Source organism: Pezoporus occidentalis, unplaced genomic scaffold (genome assembly GCF_034315485.1).
Source record: "Pezoporus occidentalis ecotype Australia unplaced genomic scaffold, CSIRO_AGI_Poc_V1 ctg24, whole genome shotgun sequence".
Taxonomy (NCBI): domain Eukaryota; kingdom Metazoa; phylum Chordata; class Aves; order Psittaciformes; family Psittacidae; genus Pezoporus; species Pezoporus occidentalis.
The window spans coordinates 3820518-3839320 of record NW_026914285.1 but is presented as its reverse complement, the minus strand read 5'-3'; the positions used below and the strand labels follow the sequence as shown (position 1 = coordinate 3839320).

Below are 18803 nucleotides of genomic sequence, written 5' to 3'. Positions count from 1 at the left end.
TGGGAAAAACTGGTGGCTTATCTTTATCTTTAAAAAAATATGCATTTTAAAAAAAATATAACTTCATAGTGAGATGCAGGGGCACATAAAGCTATCTGTTTCTAGATTTGAGGAATTAACTACAAGTAAGTTCACACTATATAATTCAACCTGTATAAAAAAAATATGTATTCATATTTACACTATAGGTCTATGTGTTTAGAATTAATCTTTCATTCTTTATCATAACTTTAATATTAAAGACTGTCACGAATATCTTGCCATGAGCTCCATTGGTGGTCATTTCCTCAGCATGAAACAGTGATTGCCCATTCATGTTTCACTGCAAAATTACTCTTAAGGTAGAGGCAAATCCATTTGTAAACAAACAAGTTGCTGTAACTCTTGCTGTCGTGGTTTAAACCCAGTCAGGTAACTTGTTCACTTGCTTCCCCCCCTTCTTTCCCTCCCCCTACTCCCAGAGGGATGGAGAGGAGAACCAAAAAGAATGCAACTCCCACGGGCTGAGATAAGAACAGTTTAGTAACTAAGGTATAACACAAATCACTACTGCTACTACCAATAATAACAATGATAAAGGAAACAACAAGGGAAGAGAATACAACATCTCACCACCAGCCAACCGATAACTCACCCCCCCAGCCCGACCAAGCTCTGACCGATACCTCCTCCAACCCTGCAGTCTCCCAGCCCTTCCAGCTAACTCCCAGTTACATCCTGGGCATGACGTGCTGTGGTATGGAATACCTCTTTGGTCAGTTTGGGCCAGGTGTCCTGTCTCTGCTTCCTCCCGGCTTCCCCTCCTCCCTGGCAGAGCATGAGGCTCACAAAGTCATTGGCCAAACCAAAACATTGCTATCAGCTCTGTTCCCAGGCCGAAAGTCAAAACACAGCACTGCACCAGCTACCAAGAAGGGGAAAAACATGACTGCTACTGCTGAACCCAGGACACTTGCCCACATTTTTATTGAATGCTGTAGGAATTATTTACAAATAAGAACTTATCCATCAAATTTAATGTTTGAGTTCTTTGATAACATGACATGTTAAAGCCATCTTGTATTATAAATACTAATAAAGGGCATGTGTAAATGAGTCACAGATGAAAATTGTCTTCATTTTTCTTATTACATATGCAGCCCAGTAAGTAGAGAAAACTGGTTAATGTTCACAGTGAAAAAACTCCTAATTGTCCTGAGCACAGTTATTCTAAATCAGTTCCATTTGGATGGAAGTGCAGATGAATAAATTAGGTATCACTGGGGTTACTTTGTTTGTTCTTTGAAGGAAATTCTATTAAAAATTCTAAAAGGGAGCAGAAAGGAACTTACATGTAACAGGACACAAATGGTAAAGCTAAGATGAATTAACCACTACAGAGAAATCCATCTAACTGTTCAGCACCATAAAAGAAATATTTATTATGTAAACTGGAAGCTAACAGCTTGTAAGGAATGAAAATGTAAAATTTTGGGCAGCTACTTTGGAGGAAAAAAAAAAAAGAAAAAGTTCACAAAAATCAAAAAAGTTAATATTTTCTTTAATGTTGCCAACAAAAAAGGTCATGATTTGCTTCCAAATTAGAAAGAACAGCAAAGACAAATCAATTTGAATTTTTTTTTTCCCCACAAAATAGCATTAAAAAAAACAAACCAAAACAAACCAACTACTGATCTGAATAAAAGCATTGTAGGACACGGTCATGAAGCTTAGAATGGAAAGAAAATTGTAAAACATTTCATTAGTTTTCCTTGAGAAGTTCTACATATAAAAATATTGAAAAATAATTTAGAAAGGTCTGTGTGCCTATCCCTAAAAATATGTTCCTACAGTAGACATGCATACAAATTCATCTTTGCTGTAATAGTATCCTGTTGCTTAATGTTAAAACCAATTATAAATTTACAATGATGAAGTTAGCCAGGGAAAATAATACAGTCATGTAGATTTTTTGTTCCTTGTTTATATTTGTGGCAGCATTCAGAGGAACTAACTGGTTGTTAGGACAAAAATATGTTGCACTAGGTATTGCACTGTACTGTAAAAAATAGTCAAACTATTCAAAATGCTGACAGAGTTTGCCTTCATACAAGTGTAATTTTTTTTTAAGTAAGTCATCTTTTTTTTCTTACTTTGAGGTTCTGTTGGCTTTCGCGTTTCCTATAACATCCTGTGACATCCATGTGAAAGGTGAATTTTCAGAGGAAGAATAGTGAATCCTTAGAGTACTCTCATAAGACTGCAATCAGTCCTAGCTCCATAGCACAAATTTCATGTGACTAGCTACATAAGTGCATCTACAACCCAGTTCCCCTTATGGCTCTGAGGTGGCAATTGTGGCTTATCTTGACCATAATGTTTCATAGCTAGGTTGTCTATAACAGCATGTACTCTGCAGTATATTCACACACTGTTCATATATTGCATCTTGCAATGACTCGAGGCCTTTTCTGTAAAATGAAAATTAAAATTATATTTTCCTTCAATATTAACAACACAATAATGTATGCCTTCAACCAGAGAAAAATCAACACAGAAATAAGCATTCATATTCCAGAATGCAGGAAATGTGCTCTGATCTGAATTTGAAGGCAGTAAGATCTACTTTGACTGGGACGCAAAGTGTTCCCCAGAAATGAGAATAATCCCTAGTATTTACATATCACTTTATAAATTGTGATAGATCAAAACTTTCCTTTGAGAGTGGCATCCTTTGCAAATTACAAAGAGAATTCCGTAGCAGCTACCCCCACTGGGAAACTACTAGCTTTGCTGTGTACACTAGAGATTTGAAAGAGCGAGAAAATTAGGTTGCTCCAGGCTCGATTTGAAGATTAGCTACTTATTTTACAAAAAAAAAAAAAAAAAAAGTATTGAAACCCAATTTGCAAGAGCCTATCATTCCATGAATGAAACCAGAGTTCAGTAGTAGGACTGCTCTGAAAATTCTAGAATTGATTATATTATTTTTTAAATGAATCCCTATAAAACACACATGAAAACTCCTAACCTCTTAATCCATGCTTGAGAAGGGTCAAAGATGAAAAAAGTGATGTAAAGGAGAATCCTTTACCCACCCTGCTTGGCTAGGAATACTGCTTTCACTGGAATTAGAGCTTTGTGCTCCTCTTTCTGCTCTACCTCCCTATGCAAGAGAATGTATTTTAATTTCTCTGTCCTGACAGCCAAAGCTTTCTGGTCAAAGATGACAGTCAAAGACTGAAGCAGTGCAGTGGAGTGGGAGGTAGAAGAAAAATAAAGAAGCAAAGGTTTAAGTCCTGTGAAATTGCATGTTACTTAAAAGGGGAAGTAAAGGGTTTGAAAACTTTTTGTTTGGAAAACAGCTATTTGTAGCAGCAAGGTATTTAGCCTAAAGACATGTTCATTAGAATTATAGCAGTGGATATGATAAAAAAGAACTAGAAGAAATTGAAATTTATGACAGTGTCCAGATCTCCAATGACAAACTAAATAAGACACAGGTAAAGTGGTTACAAAATGTTAAATGGAATAATTGGAGCACAGAAGTAACTCTTTTTTGGCTGTTGTTCTGAAATCAGTTTGGATTGACCGGAGAAGATGGAAACCACACTGAAAAGAATCAATTCAATAAAGTGACTATTTTAGAGATGAAGATACTGAATCAGGTACTTTGTAAGGCATTTATGGATTAAGGCAAAAGATTCTCTAAAAGAGATTGAGTGATAGAATTATTTGGAGTCCAGAAGAGGTACAAGATCGGTTAGACATTAGGTAGAGGGTTAAGAAAGGAAGTAAGTGAAGCAAGAGAAGAATAACACAGACTTCCTTCGCATTTGTCATTTTTGTTAGCTACGCAGTGATTCCTGCCTTTTGTATTTCATCCCAGAATTTCATGGAATAAAGAATAATGGTTTAAGAAAAATTAATGTCCTTTTGCTTTGTGCACTTACAAAGACCAACAAACAGTAAGACAGACCGAAGGAGATGGGAGAATGTTCAGAGTAAAACTCCTGTGAGATGATGTACCTGACAAACACATCTAAGGCAAATGTTTCTTGAAGTTCCCTGGGGAGTCAGGAAAATCAATGATCAGAGTCATTTCATGTTTGAGAGTCCTAGCGTGATCAACCTGCCAGCAACCTCTGGTAGGTACATAGACAGTGAACATCTGTGCCCACTGATTAAGCTGAAGGGGATCATGGTTACAGGGCAGCAGGCTGACAGTAAGGACGCCAATCCCATACAGAGCAAAATACCAAGCTGTGCACTTGCAGTGTGACTGCCATTCAGAATGAAAGTCAAAACAACAAAGCGGAGTGGTCAAGACCATTTGTGGGAGTACTTACAGGAAGATTGCAGGGTGATATATGCTCTCTGCTACTGGCTGAGCAAAGAAGCAGACAAAAAGAGGGTGACCTGCCAGAGACAGCACTGTTTGGGCAGACAGAATTAAAGCATAGGGAAAGAAAAAAATTGATACTTTTTGCACCCTTTTTCCAGATTTTTGTGGGTTTACAGGAGAGGAGGCGAAAGTAGAGGGTATAAAATCTGGATTAAACCAGTTTTATGCCAAGTTATTATTTCCTAATTCATCATAACAATCACGTATATAAATGCTTTGTTTTTTTTCCAGCTAAAAAGAAGTAGCATAGGCACAGACTATTAAAACATCTGCTGCAGAAATCTGAGCAATCCAATGCTTCAGAGAGAAAATGACTGCAGAACAGCTCCGCGGGGGATGGTTTGGATGGTTGTCAAGGTGATACTCTGGTTCTCTAAAGCTGTGCTTTTAAAAAGCAGTGGAATTGTTGGAATGGGGATCTCTCCAGGCAAGAGCCCAACCCAAGGCTACTTTTTTATCAGCTTTATAGCTGAAGGTGCGTTCATGGAGTCTGCACTTCTAAGGATAGAGGCTTAGAAGATAGAGGATTGGGGAAGGCTATGGAACATTAAATTCAGGGAGATAATAGTTGCAGTATGAGGACACTAATGTAAAGAAATGAATGTGTTGTTGGTGACTCTTAAAACCCTTATCAATAAAAGAAAAAATATCAAATAGTTTCAATGAATAGATAAAATTCATAATAACAGTCTTCTGATTTTTAGGCTTTTTAAATGGGCATTGTGCTTGGTTTTGCTATCACTAAAATAGAGAAGGTTAAATTAGAGCTTTAGTTTAGCTAAGGATATAAAAGGGAAGGTAGGATGCATTGTCCCAGATATTAAGACACTCTTTTATATGACTGAAAGATACTGTTGCCTTGTAAGCTTTACCTCAGAAATCTATGTATGGACTACTCTTTCATTTTTGCATTTCTTGATAGTAACCAGAATGTGATGTACCTGTCTTGAAGGACAAGGTATATAGTTGAGGAATTTTACTCTGTATTAGGTATGGATTTCCCTAATTTTGTAAAGGTGTCTCTTAGGTATGTAGCACTTCAACATGCAGCTGCCACTGCTGACAGTGGAAATCAAACTATGGTATTCCTCTTTTCCCTGTTAAATCATGTAATTTCATTTCTATACTTCAAAGAAAGACATTAAGGCATCCAGGAGGAGGACTAGACAGAAGCGGGAAATTGATCAAGCGATTTAATGAAATACCGAGAGGAGTTGGAAAAGTAAAATCCATAGATGTTTAGGAAATTGACCTTAATAACAGCCACCAGAGAGACATATGCCACCTTCATACACACATTAACAAGGCACTGTATGCCCATTGGGGCATAGACCATATACAACTCCATCAGTCTGGTGAAGCATGTTCTTTGAACACTGTAACACTGTGTCATGTATTGTTTTGTACTGCCAGGGCTGATTGATGTGTGCTAACAAATATGACATATGATAAACGGGCCACAGTGCTGCTTAGGAAACAGGAGTAAACTGGGCAGTGGAAAGGGTCTGCAACCCAGAAACCTGTCCCAGGAGTCTAAGTATGGTCAACAGAGCCTTTGCAGTGAGAGCAGGAGATGAGATTTTATCTCTGTTTTGTTTTGATTAAAGAGAACTTTAAAGTGAACACCAGGAGAAGGGTTTGGGGGAGAATGTTTTTTGTATAATCTCACAAAATGCTACACTATGAAAAATTACTGTGGCTCATACATGCTTTTAATGAGAGAATAATTACTGTGACAGTGTAAATATGTTAAATTAACTCTCTCTCACTGTCCTCTTCCAGCTCCAACACAAATTCTGTTACCCCTTAAATCAACAATCAGCAACTAAAGTTCAACAGTGACATGAGATCCATCTGACTGACTTCTGTTTCTCGCAGGTTACTGATTGTGGACTGGTGCTCTTCTGGAGGCCAGAAGAGGTTAACTCGATGCTAACAGGGGTTAGAGGGGCAGACAAACGCTCAGAATACAAAATCTACCAGCAGGTGTGCTTGCTTTCAAGCCACTCAGCGTGTGATTTACAGCTACACACAGGCAACACGTAAGCATGAATATGCTGGCTCATATTCATGAGCATGCTGTCCCACACCACATTGTTATGTACTAAGTATTCCTGCACTTCCTTTGGCAGGTAGGAATGATTAGGGTTTCCCTGTCACTTTTCTACAAAGTAGATGAAATTTAGTTTTCATTTATTATTAGCTGTTGCTCTCTGAAGTATCATAGTTGTGTTTACAGTGCCTTTTTCTCAACTGACACAAATTCTCATGGGGAAAAAAGTGTCCTGGTAGCTGTTTCACCATTGTTCTGTGCAGTCTGTATTAATACAAAGTGAGCACAACTTGCTACCTGATCTTATTAAGTATTTTAGATTTGTTTTCCACTGCTGTAAATGGCAATGCAGAAGACAAGAGGCGTGGCCGCACTTAATTAATACTTGTTATGTCACTTTAATCTTTAGGTTTCTATGATGATAACTGGTTTTGCTCACCTGGGCATAAGGAAGATGCTCCATATCTTTTCTGCTGAAGCTGTGCTGCTAGGAGTAAAAAATTCAAAATTATATTTGCAGTGCACAAAAGAGCATCGTGCGGGGTTCCCTGCAGTGTCTTCCAGTAAGCTAGCTATATAGCCCAATAATAATATAAATTCTTTACAGTTCTTCACAAGACCAGTGGTTAGCTCAGAGGTGATGTTCCCCTCATGCAGCTGTATCATACTCTCTGAGCTGTGCCACTACCCTGTGGTTCATTCACTCTTCCAGACCTACACGTTAGGAAATCTCTTGCAAGTTTTATTTCTCTAAGCAGGCAAAAGAAGCTCACAGCCCACTCTCTTTGTTTTCAGGAATAACTATTGCTTTTTCTTCTGTAATTTTGCAACTTTAATTCCTTTCTTCCTAGTACACATATGGACATGGACAAACAGATTTTTGCAAGAACACACGTGCACATGCATATTTGTCACCTCCACCTTCCATCACAGCTTATCTCCCTGAAAAACAGAAGGGCATCTCCAGTTGCCAGTTAAGGCAACATTCACATTTGAAAAGGAGTATGGACTTACTTATTTTTTTTACTTGGTGGCAAGTCTTTTTGGTAAAGTTTTGTTTGTTTGTTTGGTTGGTTGGTTGGTTGGGTTTTTTTTCTGTATATTCCCTTTTCATTTTTTCTGCCTCTGGAGTTATTTTCTATGGATTAAACATATCTTTGTCTGGAGGATTTTATATAGTGAAGGTTATATATCATAACTGTATACAGGGCTCTCAGTGTTACTGCATCTCTCCGTAACAGATTTTAAAATGAGTCAGTGAGCCATCAGTAGGATTTTTCACCAGAATGGTTATAAAGAGTGCTAAACCATAGTTATATCACATGAAATAAATCACCCGTGGGCAGGAATAACATGGCATAAATTTAGAATAACTAAACAAATGTTTTCTATTGTGAATGGATAAAAATTTTTACAGTCTGGAAGTTTTCAGCAAGTGCTGAAGAGTTGTTCCCCATCAGTATGCTGTGATTAACCATGCAGAATAAAGTACATAAGCCATAAAATGTTATTTACTTAAAAGCAACTATCTTTATGTCTTTAGGTCTTGGTTCCAATTAGATGGGGAAAGTATTTTTCTGGCAGTTTTAGGTAATGTTTAGTAAAGTGGTGTTTCACAGCACAGAAGCTCAGGAACTTGGAACAGGAAGGGGAAGCAAACTCTTTCTTTATATATTCCATATGATGTAAAACTAACGCAGAAAAAATTCATTACAAATATTCTAAGCTGGATATTCTTCAGCAGCTTTGGGGTAATTTAGTTACTGACTATAAAGGCTTTTGGATCAAGTAGTTCATTTTCATTATTCGGATTCAGATGTAAACTGCATGACCTGAAACTTTATCAGAACACTTTCATGTGTATTTTGAAGCATTTAATTAAGTTTTCAATTAATCATTATTTGAATGTTGGCCCTCTTGCCACTGAAATTAGGCCATGTTTAAAATTACATTAGTAAACATACATTAAGCTTTTAATAAAAGCAAACTCCGCAAGCATTGCATTCAGGCCCTGTACATGAGATGAAGAGGACTCCTTAGATTATGTGCCTCTATTTAGGACAGCACCATTTCATTTTAGTTAAATTCAATTATAGTTGTTGTGAATCTGAGTGCATAATAATCTGTGCAAAATAAGCTAAATTCAAGGAAGATTCATTCTCTGCACTTTATATTCCTTCATATATATACTAAATTGCATAGAATGAAGTCTAAGATTTCATTAGATTTAATTTTTCTAACAAAGAGTAATCTACATTATTTACACTGAAGTTGTGACCTTTGCAACTACAATCTCTCTTCTTTAATTATTGATGTGTTTTGCAATCAAATGTAACACATGATAGGCATGTATAAACATTTGAGGACTTGGATTTTTTAGTGTGCTCCAATTTCCCTCTGTGAAAACATTCTTAAAGAAGAGATACAAGAGACAACAAAAACAATGTTCATTTTCAGATAGCCCTTACAATAATGCAAGAATAATTGACTGAACCTACTGTACCAAAAGCAACCGGTGTTTTGCCAGCCCCTTAAGAAGAGAAAAGGGGGAAATTATACTTCTGGTAGGGAAATTTCCAGAGTTGGTCTAGAAGGTTATTAGTACCCAAAGATTAAAGTCAAAGATTTTTCTGGGTTTCATATAAGATTTGGTTTTATGGTTTTGCTTTTTTCCCTTACAGTGCCCTTTTTTATAAAATTACATATAAAGAAAGTTTAAATAATGTAAATAATAAATGATTCAAATATTGCCAACCATCTAGCTGAGTAAAATTATGGAAAAGCTAACGTGGCCCTAGAATAGCGTAAAGATATATATACCCACATAGATCCTCATCAGGCATACAGAGAAGGATGTGCCCAAACTTAATAACCATGCTGGCATTTGCAAAGGAGGGGGCATGTCATATTTTTCATACAACTTATTAAAACCAGTTCCAATATGCAGTTTTCAAGCCATAAGGCACAAAATAATTTTGACATGTTTCTCATAGAATCATAGAACAGTTACGGTTGGAAAGGACCTTAAGATCATCTAGTTCCAACCCCCCTGCCACTAATTATTCTATCCATCTGCTGAAAGAAGGGGTTTATTAGTTCATTAGTTTGAACCCATTACCCCTTGTCCTATCACTACAGCCCCTAGTGAATACTCCCTCCCCAGCATCCCTATAGCCCCCTTCAGATACCAAAAGGCTGCTATGAGGTCTCTGCTTTCTCAGCCTATCTTCATACGGGAGGTGCTCCAGTTCTCTGATCATCCTCATGGCCCTCCTCTGGACTTGTTCCAACAGTTCCATGTCCTTTTTATGTTGAGGACACCAGAACTGTACACAATACTCCAAGTGAAGTCTCACAAAAGCAGAGTAAAGGGGCAGGATCACCTCCTTCGACCTGCTGCTCACGCTTCTTTTGATGCAGCCCAGGATACGGTTGGCTTTCTGGGCTGCGAGCACACAGTGAAGCCAGCTCATGTTCATTTTCTCATTAACCAGCACCTCTAAGCCCTTCTGCTCAGGGCTACTCTGAATCCCTTCTCTGCCCAACCTGTAGATGTGCCTGGGACTGCTCTGACCCAGGACCTTGTAGGACCTTGCACTTGGCATGGTTAAACTTCATAAGGTTGGCATCAGCCCACCACACAAGCATGCTGAGGTCCCTCTGGATGGCATTCCTTCCCTCCAGGGTATCAACCGAACCACGCAGCTGGGTGTCATCAGCAAACTTGCTGAGGGCACACTCAATCCCACTGTCCATGTCAGCAACGAAGATGTTAAACAAGACCGGTCCCAACACCGATCCCTGAGGGACACCACTCGTTATTGGTCTCCAGCCAGACATTGAGCCACTGACCACAACTCTTTGTGTGTGGCCATCCAGCCAGTTCTTTATCCACCGAGTGGTCCATGCATCAAATTGATGTCGCTCCAATTTAGAGACAAGGATGTTGCGTGGCACAGTGTTGAACTCTTTACACAAGTCCAGGTAGATGACATCAATAGTTCTACCCCTGTCCATCAGTTCCATAGCCCCATCATGGAAAGCCACCAAATTGGTCAGGCAGGATTTCCCCTTTGCGAAGCCACCAACCACTTTGTTGTTTATCATCTGCTTTAGCATGCCTTCCAGGAGAATCTGCTCCGAGATTTTGCCAGACACAGAAGGGAGACTTAGTGGTCTGTAGTTCCCTGGGTCATCCATTTTCCTCTTCTTGAAAATGGGGGTTATATTTCTCTTTTTCCAGTCATTGGGAACTTCACCTGACTGCCATGATTTTTCAAATATAATGGCCAGTGGCTTAGCAAGTTCGTTTGCCAGCTCCTTCAGGGCTCATAGATGGATTTCATCAGGTCCCATGGACTTGTGTACTTTCAGGTTCTTAAGATGGTCTTGCATCTCATCCTCTCCTACAGTGGGCCCTAGGTCTTCATTCTCACAGTCCCTGCATCTGCCTTTCAAGACTTGGGTGGTGTGGTCAGAGCATTTGCCAGTGAAGACCGAGGCAAAGAAGTCATTCAGAACCTCAGCCTTCTCCAAATCCTGTGTAGCTAGTTCTCCTCATAGCTTCTGGAGGGGACCTACATTGTCCCTAGTCTGTCTTTTATTCACTCCGTGCCTATAGAATCCCTTCCTGTTACCTTTAACATTTCTAGCCACGTTTAATTCTAACTGGGCCTTAGCTTTCCTAACCTGGTCCCTAGCTTCCCAGACAACATCCCTGTATTTTTCCCAGGCCACCTGTCCTTGCTTCCCCCTTTTATAACCCTCTTTTTTTCCTTCTAATTTTCCTCGGCAGCTCCTTATCCATCCAAGGAGGTCTCCTGGCCCTCCTTCTGCACTTCCTTCTAGTTGTGATGCAACACTCCTGAGCTTACAGTAGGTGATCCTTGAATATCAACCAACAGTCTTGGGCCACCCTGCCCTCTATGGCTATATCCCATGGAACCTTCCCAAGCAGGTTCCTGAAGAGGCCAAAGTCTGCTCTCTTGAAGTCCAGGGCAGTGAGCTTGTTGCACGTTCTTTACACTGTGCTGAGGATCTTGAATACGACCATCTCATGATAGCTTCAATCAAGGCTGCCCTGGAGTATCATATTTCCTACCAGCCCTTCCCTGTTGGTGAACACGAGTCAAGCATGGCACCTCTCCCTGTCGGCTCCTCTAATACTTGCAGAAGGAAGTTGTCTTCCACACAATCTCAGAATCCCTGGTATTGCTTATGCCGGGCTGTACCATTCCTCTAGCAGATATCAGGGTGTTTGACTTTCCCCATGAGAGCAAGGGCCTGAGAATGTGAGGTTGTTCCTATCTGCCTGTAGAGTGCTTCATCCACAGAGTCCTCTTGATCAGGCAGTCTGCAACAGATCCCCCACAGTAGGACTCTGTAGGGCAGAGTGCCGCCAGGATGAGGCCACCAGGCACCGTGTCCCTGCAGTGGGGCCGTCACACACAGCCCCAGCCCCAGTGTGACAGCAGTCAATCCCCCTGACTGCCAGCAGTGGATGAGGGGCATGTGCTGCCTTACCACTCATAAGTTCATATCCATTGCCTCCTCCTCCTCCACCTAAACATCCACCTCCATCGCCTCCTCCTCCTCCACCTCTGTGTCCACCTCCATCGGTTCCCCCTGCAGCCCCAATTGCGTCCTGCTGGCAGCCTCTTCCTCCAGCTCTCACATGTGTTGGAAAAGCCTAAGGCAAAAGCCAAGCAGAAGAGTGCATTGGTGCTGCCCAGACCAGCGAGCGCAGATGTGGGAGAGATGTCTGGGCACCCCGGTCCCCTCTCACTGCCTGGGCAGAGCCATGGGGCACTGGGGACCTGGGCACATCCCCAGCAGGAGCTGGCGGGAGGCCAGGGGCTCCTTGTCCAGCAGCACCCACCAGCTCTGACAGGCTGGCACCTGCAGCTGGAGGATCCTCTGCTTTCTTCGCTTCAGCGCCTTGCGGGGCGGTAAGGGCTTCAGGACCTGCCAGAGCAGAGAGGGCAGGGGAGAGCAGCCATGCTCCCTGCCGCGGGGCCAGGGCACAGACCCTGCCCCATGCCTGCCTCGGCACCCACCAGTTCCTTACTCTGCGAAGGCAGCCCTTTGCGTCCTCGCCTCCGCAAGGGCTGAGCTTGGACACCAGCAGGACGAAGGTGGACCTCTTTTGGGGCTGCATTTCAGGTACCAAGGTGGTATCCAATCATCAGGGAACAAGGAAATGGGACCGGGAACAAGTGGAAAGGGATGGGAGTGGAAAGGGCAGAAGGGCAGAACAGGAGCAGGGCAGAAGGGACTGGTGTACACAGGTGGGAGCAGAGGAAAAGTGTGGGTTCAGGGGTGAAGGTCTGTGCTGTTGCCTGGGTACGGGCAGTTGCCGCTGTAATGCGGGCTGTGACATCACCCCAGAATTCCAGAACTGCTGCAAGCAGGGGATGGGGACGAGCCCCGAAGGGGCTGCTGTTCCATGGGGCACATTGGGCAATCGTTATGTGACCCCCTGAGATGACAGAGACACACTTTATAGAATCATAGAATAGTTAGGGTTGGAAAGGACCTTAAGATCATCAAGTTCCAACCCCCCTGCCATGGGCAGGGATACCTCACACTAAACCATATCACCCAAGTCTCTGTCCAACCTGGCCTTGAACACTGTCAGGGATGGAGCATTCACAACTTCCCTGGGCAACCCATTCCTGTGCCTCACCACCCTAACAGTAAAGAAATTCTTCTTTATATCCAATCTAAACTTCCCCTGTTTAAGTTTGAACCCGTTACCCCTTCTCCTATCACTTTCTATTGTATCCCTTGTCCTATCCCTTTCTATTGTATCAGACTGTTCAGCTACCTGGGAAACATTGCTGTAAAAGGACAAAATTAGATTTTTACATAATGTACAACAGAACCATAGAATTATGTAGTCTGGAAGGGACTTCTGAAGGTCCTCTGGGGGCACCCCATCTACCCCAAGTTGGACTGCTGTCATAGTCAATGAGGTTTCTCAGGGCTTTCTCCTGAAAATTTCCAAGGATGGAGACTCTAAAACCTGTCCATAATCCTGTGCCAGTGTATGGCCACTTTTGATGACTTTTTTCCTTAAATCTATTTGGGATTTCCCTTGTGACAGCCTCATTCTTTTATTGCATACCTCTGAGAGTAGTTTGGCTCAGTCCCCCTTATCATCATCCATTAGGTAGTTGAAGACAATTGTATCGAACACAGTTCACACTAAGATATTTGGTAATTCACCACATTCATCAAGGATCTGACTATTGCAGAGGATTCAAATTTCTTATCAGAGTTTCCAGTCTTGATGCTTACATTCAAAGATTCTTTAAGAAAAAGGAAAAAAAATGAAGAAAAAAACTGTAATCCATTAATAGGGTGACTGGACAAAAATAAACTCTCTGTTCATATTTGCTCTAGCTCATGTCTCTTCCTGGAGGCTTTTCTCATTTATATAATATAGTTAATCAATTCAGGATACTAGCTATACGAATTGTGAGTATGACTGTGACAAAATTGGAAAGACACAGTGAGCAGTATGGTGAATATGTGACTATTCTTATGTGACTATGAAAAAAAATGTTCCTTTTTATATTTTTCGTTTGATCTTCCAGACTATGTTTTTCAACACAGCAAGGTACTATTCTCAATTTTATGAAAAGGAGTATGTCCAGGACATTAAATGAAAATGTAAAGTAACTTTGGTACATTTTAACTAGTAGTTTTTGTGTTAATATTCGCTAATATTCATTTTCTAAAGAATATCAACCTTCACCTTGGGCAAAGGAGTTGTAGTACTCCAAACATCTTTGTGTAAGCATTGGAAAATTACAGTTTGGATACTGATTTTTAATATACTTCAATTTGCTTCAGCCTAATGTCTGTAGGCAATTCATGATCGCTTTTTTTTTTTGGTTTTGTTCATAATGTTTCTGTTAATATGCAAGTAAACATTCAAAATGAAATCAGAATCTATTAAGTGAATGTATTTGAATGATACCCTGTTAAGATACCTGCATAAAGAAATGCAGTCTGGGACTTCAGGACCTGATCATTTTCTGATAGATCTTGAATTATTTTAGTTCTATTTTAATTCTGATCATCCCTATAACTCAAGATATAAGCTGTTCTGATTATAATAAATATATTCTTTCAGGTATAAAAGTAATGTTTAAAAAATGATTCATAAAATAAACATATAATGGTACATCTTTCTTTATTCATTCTTGAAAAGTGTAATTTTCCAAGATTTTCTGCATAATCCTTCAAACCCAAGTTCGTTTTTTTTTTTTTTTTGTGCAGGTTATGAGGCATGAGGTGCTATCTTTGCTATTGGAAATTTTAGATCAAAAGAAATTTTATGTTATTTAGCATTTGTATTCTGGTAGTCAGACATGCCACAGTCAGAAGGACTGTGGGTGCTTGTCACTCTCCTCTCTGTCTTCTAAGAAGGAAGTGGAAGTCAGTCAAGCCATCTTCCAAGTGATAGCTAGACCACCGCAGGGAGCAGAATGGACAGTTTGCTCAAAATAAAAAAAAAGAAAAAAAAAAGAAAAATATCTAATTTATAATTCTCTGGCTGGACTGAAGTAGCATGTATGTAGTGTGACATGAAGTCAGTGAAAATAGATCTGGGTTGCCTATTAAGTTCTGTTGAACTGAAATTCATTAGATGATGAACAATTTTGTTGTAGAAAGGCTAAAGTTTGTAGTTATTGCTCAGCTGGTGAAAATAAACAGTTTAATTTTGTCCAGTTATATCTTAAGAGATCACACATTTTTTGTTGGGGTATTTTTTGGTTTGGTTTGGTTTCTTTTATTTTATGTGACACAAAGCTCCTAGAAATTGAAAATGTCTGCCTGATGCCATTTGAAGCTGACTTTCAGTACTCTGTGTTGGGTGTACTGCTGTCCTGGTTTAAACTCAGCCAGCAACTGAGCACACAGCACTGTACTAGCTACTAGGAAGAAAATTAACTCTACTGAAAACAGGACAACTTCTGACAGTATTTTACCTTCCAACAACACCATATTGCAAAAAAAAAAAAAAAAAGGCCTTTTTGGATATAGCTTTATTTTGTTTTTTTTTTCCTACAATTTGGAAAAAAACAACCACAACAAAATCAAAACAGGACAGTGGAGTATGACCCAGAAAAAGCTATAATACAATGTCCAGATGGACATTTTCTTCTCTGTTGTTTTTATGTTATGACCAGCAGGCTGCAGGTCTGCTTGTTTGCCTGCCTTATGGCAAGTATGCTTTTGATTTTAGGATTTTCTGAAGTGGCACTTGGCTTGCTCTAACTTAGTTTTTGTTTGCCTATTTTTTAGTCTGACTGCTGAACTAAAAAAAAAACTTACACAGTTCTTCTGATAGAATGATATATTCCCACAGTTAGTTGCACATATTCCCCTAAAGGAATGCAAAACCATTACACACTAAGATAATGAGATTAAAAATATATCTATTTCCTTATATTTTAAAAAAATACCATATTTCAGTTTGTATTTCAAGCAATTTGTACCCATGTCCTCTCATCCTGCCACTGGGCACCACTCAGAAGGGCCTGGCTCCACCTTCTTTAGTCTCCGCTCAGCTATTTATACAAACCAATAAGATTTCCCTGAGCCTTCTGTGCTGAAGACTGAATAGTCATAGTTCTCTCAGACTTTTATTACTTGAGAGGTGTTTCAGTCCCTTCATCATCTTAGTAGTCCTTTGCTGCACTTACTCTGTTACATCCCTGCCTGTCTTGTGCTGGGGAGCTAAGAACTGAACAGTTAGAAAAGAGATGTGGTCTCAAAGACCTATATATATTCTTTTATTTTCCCTCCCAAAGGACTAAATGCATATCTGATGATTGAACCAGGGACACCAAAAGGCTGAGGAGAGAAGAGGAGAGAAAGGGAGGAATCCTACATATCTAATCAGTGGGCTTTTTTTTTGGATGACTGTACACTTTGCATGAAGGATATTTAGCTATTCTTTTATAAATACAGAGAAAATTTACGTGCACTCACTCCTACATTTGATTAAAGCTTGGATTAGAACTTTAATACACTGAAATGAACTAATGCAAAAGGTGAGCTTGCATAATATGACAGTAGTAGGTTTTCGCTCAGGAAAAAGTCAAAAGTACTGGAATATTTAAAAGACACAAGAAGACTGAGAGTTGTGAAAGAATATGAAGAAAGATTTTCCTTAACATAAGAACAGAAATAATAGAGCAATTTCAAACACAGGTGTCTGCTTACTTCATCTAAATGACAGTTTGTATGACGCTCTTACTTTTCAAAATTCTGATTAAACTGTTGAGTATTGAATTTGATCTGGCTGTAAGATTCTAACTTTGCTGTGTTAGTAGTGCTGTGCACCAGGATACACATTGAGAATGCATGTCTGTAGGACAGATAGAAAGTGATCTAAACATTAGATGAGCCTTGGTAGCCAAAAGGTTTCTTCCTCATCAGGGAAGCCTGCTGGATTATCAGTATTTTCAGCGGTGGAGAACATGCTTTCCTGCCAAGTACATACTAGCTGGTCTTCTGTTCACCAGACTCTTTCTATAAGAGGTTGTATTTCCAAGTGCAATATTTGGGTTCAGACATGGAGTTTCCATACTTTGAGTTTGAGATCTGTCTGTGCTTTCTGTCAGCAGCATGCCAGGGGCTTATGCCAGAATCATAGAATCATTGAATAGTTTGGGTTGTAAGGGACCTTCAAAGGTCACCTGTTCCACTCCCCTGCCTGCAATCAGCAGTGACATCTTGAACTAGATCAGGTTGCTCAGAACCACATCCAGCCTGGCCTTGTATGTCTTCATGGATGAGGCATCCACTGCTTCTCTAGGCAGCCCATGCCACTCTTTTACCACCCTCATTGTAAAGAATTTTTTCCTTGCATCCAGCTTCAATCTCCTCTCTTTTAGTTTAAAACCATTACCCCTTGTCCTGTCACAACAGGCCCTGATAAAAAGTCTCTTCTCTTATTTCTTATAGGCCCCTTATAAGAACTGAAAGGCCACAATAAGGTCTCCCTGGAGTCTTCTCCTCTCCAGACTGAACAACCCCAGCTCTCTCAGCTTTCCTCACAGGAGAGGTGCTTCATTCTTCTGATCATTTGTGTGGCCCTCCTCTGGATCCTCTCCAACAGCTTTATCTCTTTCTTGTGCTGATGACTCTGGAGCCGGAGGCAGTACTGCAGGTAAGGTCTCACCAGAACAGAGTAGAGGGGCAGAATCATTTCCTTCAACCTGCTGGACATGCTTCTTTGGATGCAGCCCAAGACACGCTTGACCTTCTGGGCTACAAGTGTACACTGCTAGCTTATAGTGCAGTAAAGGTGCAGTAAACTACAGTGATTAGAGACTGCTAATTATTCTTTCCTTCTGCTGAAAAAGGGGCTTTATTCTTTCCTCAGTCTATTGTTAGAGTCAGAAATAAATGTGTGACATTTGGGCAGAATGTATATACATACACCTGTTCCATTTGCTGCAGACCTTCTATAGTATAGGTTTAATTCAGTGAACACTTTGAGGCATTTGATTAAAATTCTGATGCTTACTTTTAAGTTCAAATGCCAGATAGGTGAAATTTTTTGGGTGTGAATTCTGAAGATATTAGCATTAGTTGCTGGGATACTATTGACTTCTAATGGGAGGTGGACCTCTGTTATACATGTGCTCTGTGTTGTCACAGCATTAATCATTTAATCTTAAAGTTACTAATAAAATAGTCAACTTGTCAATTAACCAATGGTGATAGAAAATATTCTTTTGGAAGTGTGGGTGAGATGACAAATTTATGAAACAGGTAGGTCTGCAAGAAAATAGAGGAGTGAACTAGTTTTATTTATCACAGATAAATGTTTCACTTTCAGAGCTGGAGCAGTATACTACGAATGCAAGACCTTGGCTGGGCTACAGGATTTTAGGCAACAGGATCGAGATGTGGCTGAGGGTTTTTCCAGTTGGAAGCACTGTGATAAAACAGAAGGAGGGCAAACTAAACTGTAAATTCAGTCGTGCAGATGTGCTTTGGAAGTCAGAAGATGGCAGTCTTTACTCACTGCTGAAGTTACTGCATTGCTTGCCCTCATGATGTGAACACTTGAGAAGTTAATAAAATGAATATGTATCTTCCCCAGTATTTTTAGCTGTTAAATTTTAATTTGAAGTGCATCTTGATAATGCAAAAATAACAGCTTTTTATTTTTTTTCTCAGAAATCATTCATGATGATGGCAACAAAAACATCACTTAATATTCACTGATTCAAACATGAATGAAGAACATTTTTAGTGTAAAGAAAGTTCTAAAAGCTGTCTGAAACATCTAAAAAAAAGGCAAAGATGAGCACAGACAAATGTGTCCAACAGAAGGAT

At 40.0% G+C, this 18803-nt stretch overlaps 1 long non-coding RNA gene across 1 annotated transcript; it reads left to right on the top strand.

Moving 5' to 3' along the window:
- The first annotated feature begins 14031 nt into the window (after nt 1-14031).
- LOC134165488 (uncharacterized) lies at nt 14032-18562 on the top strand. The gene is made up of 2 exons (XR_009965558.1): nt 14032-14111; nt 18301-18562. It is a non-coding gene; the product is annotated as an uncharacterized LOC134165488 (long non-coding RNA).
- The last annotated feature ends 241 nt before the right edge of the window (nt 18563-18803 follow it).